At 39.8% G+C, this 7,654-nt stretch overlaps 1 long non-coding RNA gene across 2 annotated transcripts; it reads right to left on the reverse strand.

The window, feature by feature from the left end:
- Positions 1–1,635: 1,635 nt before the first annotated feature.
- On the reverse strand, positions 1,636–7,062 carry LOC143857504 (uncharacterized). Of its 2 annotated transcripts, none has more exons than XR_013238676.1 (5): positions 6,767–7,062; positions 6,472–6,506; positions 6,128–6,184; positions 5,251–5,403; positions 1,636–1,902 (listed from the first exon to the last, which is right to left on the reverse strand). It is a non-coding gene; the product is annotated as an uncharacterized LOC143857504 (long non-coding RNA). The 2 variants fall into 2 exon arrangements; XR_013238675.1 differs by having other exon boundaries at positions 5,298–5,403; positions 6,767–7,061.
- Between the last annotated feature and the right edge of the window lie 592 nt (positions 7,063–7,654).

A 7,654-nucleotide genomic window follows, 5' to 3' on the forward strand; every position in this document is an offset into this window, starting at 1 on the left:
CCCTCTGCTTTTAGAAAATGAGATTCCCTAAAAGCAATTGCAAACTTAAGATTGATCGGAGACGATCAGAGCACGGCAATATCACCGGAGAAGATGATCGGAGGGTTTGGATTTGGCGAGATCTGTTTTCTCTCTCTATTTTCTCTCTCGATCTCAGATCTGTATAAATGAAGAGTGCAGTTGGACAAATTGTGGCTGCGAAATAGATGACCGGAGGAAAGATCGGAGCCGTGCCAGAATGGATGGAAGTTTCGATCGGAGTCGAGAAATGTAGAAGAAAAAGAAAATTCGAATGGCGGTGGGAATACGGCCTGAGCAACAAAGGTTTTGGTCAGAAATCCGAGGGCCCGGATCAAAAAATCCGATCGGAGAAGGGAAACCCAAGCTTTTCTTCTCTCTCTCTGTCTGCGAAATTTCCGGCTGTGAACAGTGTTTTTCTGATTTTTCGGTTTTTTTTCATATATATAGAAAAAAGGCTGTTGATAATGGCACCCCTCTTACGGATAAGGCGCGCGAATTTATAAGCGCACCTCCACCGCTTTGTCCTATTATCAAAGCACAAAAACCGACAATTTGATTTTTGAAAATACACCCCTTTTGCGGATTACTCACCCCCTTACAGGTTTACACTACGATACTTATTTCATCTCGTTCGCTGATCAAACGAGCTCGGATTCCAACGAAATTTTACAGGGACCTAAAGGGGACTCTAACCTAGCTTAGGATGCAATTTGGGATCCTAGCTCGGTAATTGGATGGGGCTTCGCACAAACACAGTGAACTTGGGTCTGGTCAAAATGGGGTGTCTACAATTGCCCATTAACTTTCCTTTTCTAACCAGCCACTCTTCTAATGCAGGAACATTCCCAGACCAACCAGCTCTAATCTTACCCCAAAGGCTTAGATCAGCATTGCAAATAGACTTCAAGGAGATAGAATCCATTTTCAAGGCTACACCCAAAGATATTTTTATCTCATTAGAGCTTCCTCTTAGATTAGATTCAAAATTAGATTCCATGCACTACAACAAAAATGATTTTTAGCAGCGGGCAAGACCGCTGCTTAAAGCAGTATATGTTATGGCAGCGTTTCTCACCGCTGCTATATGGACCGCTTGTGTATGAAACTATTTAGCAGCGGTTATCACCGCTACTGTTTTCAACTCTCAGGAGAATCGGTTCGCCAATATAGCGGCGGTCTAGACCGCTGCTAAATTTGTTACTTTTACTAGCGGTCTAATTAGTAGCGGTCCTAACCGCTGCTCAATATCTAACTATGGAGTTGGTTTAGCAGCATATAGCAGCGGTCTAGACCGCTGCTAACTTTGTTACTTTCACTAGCAGTGTAATGGGAAGCGGTGCGAACCGCTGCTAAATATCTAACCATGGAGTGGGTTTAGCAGCATATAGCAGCGGTTGTAACCGCTGCTAAAGTTGTTACATACAATAGCGGTAGGAGTAGCCGCGGTTCCAACCGTAAGGAGAGGAGTATAGCAGCGGTCATGACCGCCGCTAAAAGTTACAGTTTTTTTTTAAAAAAAAATTATTTTTGCAGCAGATCCCAAAACACGGGAATTACAAATTTGTTTGATACATAACCTGTTTTACAATTAGAACCTGTTATATACACATCACATTTATAAAAACCAAAAACTATATTATTTCAATCGATCAATGTTCACATCAACATTTAAAAAAAATGTGTTTACATCACTGGACTTTTCGCCTTCATTCATTCTTGTTGATTACTATAAAGTCAAATTAGGATACATAGAATCGACACCCAACCAAGACAACACTGTCAAATTTCATTTCCACATGTGATATAGTCTGATGCACTGTATTCAGCCTGAAATTCCTTTTCCCCCATCCTTGGGCAAAGAGTTATTCACAAACAGCATCCCTGCAAGAAACAAACACATTTGCCTAGGAGTACATTTGAATAAGTAGTGGGACACTCGTGCGATGCATGGGGGGACCAATAAAAGAATGCTTTATAACTTCTTCTTTTTAAAGAAAGAAAGCACATTCGTAAGGAGAGGAATTATAGACTGAAGGGAGCCCTTGAAAAAAAGAGGTGAAAGGGCTCCCCCATTGGTTGCACATCACCATCATGTTTGCAAGGGCTCCCTTCAGCTTAGACTTCCTCTCGTAAGGAAGATATAATTCTAAATGTAAAGATTAGAAATTATATTATTCAGAAGGAAAGTAAATTATTCATAAGGAAAAAAGGGGGTTGTAATACAGGAGTGAGAGAGATAATTCATGTCAAATAACACTAAAAAACAATTATTCAGTCGCTTTTGATAATGTACAGCAAAAACCAACAATATAAGCTCTGAGACAAACTTCCAATCATCAATCATTCAATAAAAAAATCAACAAATATTGTTTCTTCTCAAGCTTGGGAAAAAAAGACGATAGTAAGATGAGGGTGCCCATTGGAGGCAAACCGGGGTTATCACGCCCTAACTCTGATACCATTTGTTGGGAATTTAACCAGGTAGAACTCACCCCTAAAAGCTAGCTGTTAGAGGGAGGGTTACCATTCCCTTATAACCCATCCCCATCTATTTCAATTTACCGATGTGGGACTATTTGCTTTTGCGTGGAAACCCAACACATGGTTTATGCCGGACCATCCTATGACTAAATACTCATGTCCCATCTTGTTTTTACTACATAACAGTACTTATTATCCCATACATCCTCACATCTCATTGCTTGTGGCCATTGGCCCTCTCATTCCATCATGTTCACATGGCCATCATACTATAATCCAATAATAACTCACCCCATCCGAGCACTCAACTCTCTCCCTCTCTCTCTCATGGCCTTACACCCTCTCTCATAACTCGACACTATCTATCATAGCCCCTCTCTCTCTCTCTCTCTCTCTCTCTCTCTCTCTCTCTCTCTCTCTCTCTCTCTCTCTCTCTCTCTCTCTCTCTTACCCCAATCCACTCACAAGCCCAACCGCATTCGGTCCTCACACCTCACCTTGAACCCGAACCCCGAATCTAACTCGAAGCAAAACCCGCAACCCGGACCTAAACCGGTGCAAGCCGAGCCCACCCTGGTTCAACTTGGACCTAACCCGAGGCAACTCGCCCCAATCCGACTTAACCCGGTCCAACTCGGACCCCACCCTGTTCAACCCGGGCCCAACTTGGTCCAACCCAAGTCAACCCGTGCCAAACCCGAGTCAGACCAAATCCCGCAACCCGCACCCACACCTTGACCCTCAACCCAACAACACCTCATTTCTAAAAAGCTAGTTACCCAACCCCACTCAATCGAGTTGCACTCACCCCACCCCAACCCCACATCAGCCCCACAGCTCTAACCCGGTGCAACCCGTCCCAACTCGGTTCAACTTCTAACCCGAACCCCAACCCAGTCCAACTAGGACCGAGACTCAACCCCAACCCGATTCAACCCAAACTCGCGCCCAAAGCCACACCAGAAACCTGCACCCCAACCCAAAACCTGCGGCCTACTTGGTCTTGACCCAAGCTGCACCACAACCTGAGTTAATCCCCGAACCACTAATAAGATGAAAACCACAACCTTTAGTTATTCGGTCACACTACCTTCACTCCATGCATCCATACATCCTCACCATCAACACCATATACTAAAGCCATCTCCCACCCATACCCAATCATTCATTCGGCCATCCCAATTAGTCTCATCCTTCATCAAACCAACTACTTACCTAAAAGCTAGCTGTTAGAGGGAGGGTGCCCATTCCCTTATAACCCATCCCCATCTATTTCAATTTACCGCTGCTCCTCGACCTAGCTGCAGCAGCAGCCAGATGTCCCTCCCTCCCATACAACATGAGCATGAGGATGATTGATGTATTTTGTATCCAAAATTAAAATCCAAATACAAATACAAAAACAAGAGGTACCAAACGTGGCCTTATATAAGTTAGTCCTCTATCTGTGACTGATATAAACTTCTAAAAGGAAAATAATACTTCAAAAACTAAACAATAAAAATAGGGAAGTGATATATTCACCCCTTTTTTTTAACTTGGGACAGCCCCTACAGTGTAAAAGAGTAGTCATGAATACACTGAAATCAGATTTAGGACTGTCCCTTGGGTTTTTGTTTGCTCTCTGTATCCGATCACAAATATTTTCAACTCCTATGATATGGATCCTACTAATGTGTCTAAATCCTGTCCGTTTAAGTTCAGATTCGGATGGTCTTTAAGTTCAGATTCGGATGGTCCAGACCGTCTGGGTCCATTGACACTCCTAGGGCTAGCTGAAAATCTGAGTTTATCGGAACCAGTTTCGTGCGTTCTCATCGAAACAGAATCCAACACCACGTAATATTAGCCCACATATACACGCACAGCCAAACTTTGTTTTTGTAGGGAAGCTACAGAACATTGAGAAATTTGACGGCGCCATCCTTGTGATTGGAAAATCAGACTTAAAAGACTGGAATGTGGATGCATTTAATAGAAACATTCTAGTATGTGAAGAGAGAGACATTTTTCAGTAATGCTGACTGATAGAACAGGCCTTATCCAAGCACTGTAAGTTTATCAGCTCTAATGGACTTTCAAAACTGTTACTGGTTTTACAGGTCTAAGAAAAAGCATAGCAATAGGGGATGCATGTTCAAACAATAATAATGTCTCATGGTGAGATGATCCTTAAAGGCATCACTTACTGTGGAAGTTGAAGAATAGCTTGAGCGGATGAGTTACAAAGAGTTAGATGTTAGATTTCAGATAAAAAAATTTAAAAATTACAATGCCCATTGGGTATCAAGTACAGAGATCATAGTCAAACAATGCAGGTTGGTGTTCTGGTTTTAATATGTTGCAAGTTGAAGGATTTATAGAGAAATGCTTTCGGTAAATCGGCACCACATCATCAATCAATTCTTTTACAGGTGTCCTCCTAAATATCTATTATGTAGATCAGGAATGATATTTTCTCTTAACAAATAGTAAGGTACACAAAGTTGAGCACCATGAAAGAGAAATTAATCTTGAAGTCGAAACTTTCCCTTTACATTAGGTTACCTTGGTTAATTAGCCACTTGAAGATATTAAAGCTTTGATATTGAAGATTTAATCTCAATTCTCAACATCCTCAGTCAAATGAATTCAGAAATTGGCAACCAACAATTTCTTAATTCACAGTTTCAAACATCTGCTGCAAGAAACCTCTTGTAAAATTTAAAAGAGCATGACACATAAATTACTCAAAAATGGTAAACATACATTTAAATGAAGGAGACAGCATCAAAAGAACTTGACACGACGTTCACCTTGTACCCAGGCTTCCAATCTGTCATCAGTAACTGTTGGTATCACTTGGTCACTTGAAGTTAAAATATCTGCTCCAGGAAAAAGAGCAAAATAGGGAAGTGGATTCTGTACCAAGGACAAACCAGAACAGGAAATCATGACATGTGAAAGGAAAACCGAAAGGAAAAGGTAACGGTAGAAATAGATGACAATAATGAACCACAAGACCTGCTGTTGTCACAGATTATAGTGGAAATGTGTCCAGATGATATAGCTGTAACACTCAATAAGAAGTTTGAGAAAGAGATGCAAGGCATATTAGTCATTGTGATGCTTCCTGTTAATATGGGACTGTACATTCTATGCATAATCACGTTGTTTTCTTTCCAAATTCCAACCTATAGTGTACAATTACCACCTTCAACCCAGAATTTCCAAAAGGACTCTCCAAATAACGTGTGGACTTATGCAGAATTTAACAAGAAAACAGTAATAAGCAATAAATAGCTAAATACTTAATTTGAGTAAATATCATTGAGTAAAGAAGAACAGAAAAGGCCATTACTAATTGACCATAGGCCATTACTAATAATATCATTAGAAAAAATCATTAGAGCTGGTTGTTTTCCTCACATTTTTCTATGAAATAACTTTTAACTAGAAGAATGGGTTACTAAACCTCGGAAAGTTGGATGTTTTGGAAATTCTTTTTCCAACTGTGGCCAAACATGCTGTAAGAAAAGATCTTCAATGAGAAAGCTATGCAAGTGTACATTACATGTGCCACCTTATGTGACCCTACATGTAGTTCCATGGAAAGTATCTGTGTAATGTATCAAGCTTTTTATACCTTCTCTTTCTGTTTGTACATGGAATCGATCTTCTTCATAAACTCATCTGTCACTTTCTGCAAAAAGATGACAACAAAATTGTTAAAGTTTTAGTGTTGGAAGTACTCTCCTGTGCATAAGGCTGAGGATACAAAATACTTTGGCACATAGGGCTTTAATCAATGAAAGAAAAGGCTAAGCCTAAGAGTAGAAGTTAAAAAAAAAAACAGAAAATCTGCCATGAAAAGCACCCAATAGCTGAGCCACCCTCCACCCACAACCAGTCGCGGCCAAGAAAAATCAAATACAACCACTTTATTCAATAAATCAAATCACTCTTACAAATACAAAGAAGTAAACTTACAGCATATAAGGCTGCACCAGTAACATCTCACTCACCTGCAATGATTTTTAAAGAAAGATCAATAGTTTTGAATTTGATGGAAGAAATCATGCCCTAACTCTAAAATTTGAATTGCCAATCCTAGAAGAAAGCTTCTACATAAAATCTGAATTGTATCTCTTTTTGTATCTCTTTCTTCTACATAAAATCTGAATTGTATCTATGAGGAGAGGACATATCCTTGGAAAAACATTGAACTACTATGGATATGCAATACAAAAAAATGTTGATGGAGATGTGCCAAGAGATTATATACCCAGTTATAATATTTGTTCATGTCAGGCATTGCATCAAATAGTTGGCGGGCTTGATCCTTTGACATCACATAAACGGAAATGAGTGAAATGGGGATGAAGGGATTATGGATTCCATTCCTCAGTTCACAACAGATTAATGCATCTGATGACCTTGCTTCTCATCGCTGCCTACAATAAGGGCTGTAATCAAAACACAACCGCTCCTTGAGGAAAAAATATCCAAACAGAGAAAAAATAAAAAAAGAACAATAAAGAAGTGAGGGGGGAATAACCATCTAGACATTATCTCAATCTAAGGTAAAGTTGGAGACTATTTATAATTGATTTGATAAGTTCCTATAAGCCTCTTCTAAATCATTCAAAATACCCTTGATTTTGACAATATTTACTACCCTTGCCACCCTACTCTTTAAGTAAACAAAAACCCAAAAAGCCATCGAATTTACGAAGAATGCCATCGGGCCCTAAAATCGACAGTTCTCTCACTCCGAATATATTTTCGCCCATGTTTTGCCAAAAATACACCAAGTCTCTTTTTTTTCCTCCCAAATCTTGCCCAAAATCATGTAATCTCAATCATCCAACCTCAAATCTCTTAGATCATTCTAGTTTACTAAACTTCCAAACCCAAATTTGATTTCAAATCAAAGAAATCAACATTCTCTTGCCCTGAATAAACGAATCCCGCTCAAATCCTCATCAAAATCAGAAAAAATCCGAGCATTACCTTATTCTCATACCATTTTGGTTTAAAATCATACCCAAATCTATTTTTTCAATCCTTAATTGATTCTCTACAAACGGCTATTTTTTTCCCCTCTTCTCTATAAATACCCACTTGAGCCTCCCCCCTAACCACAAAAAAATACAAGGCACAAGCCTCACAC

Source organism: Tasmannia lanceolata, unplaced genomic scaffold, assembly GCF_043159265.1.
Source record: "Tasmannia lanceolata isolate RefF3 unplaced genomic scaffold, GAP_Taslan_0.1 ptg000025l, whole genome shotgun sequence".
NCBI classification, from domain to species: Eukaryota; Viridiplantae; Streptophyta; class Magnoliopsida; order Canellales; family Winteraceae; genus Tasmannia; species Tasmannia lanceolata.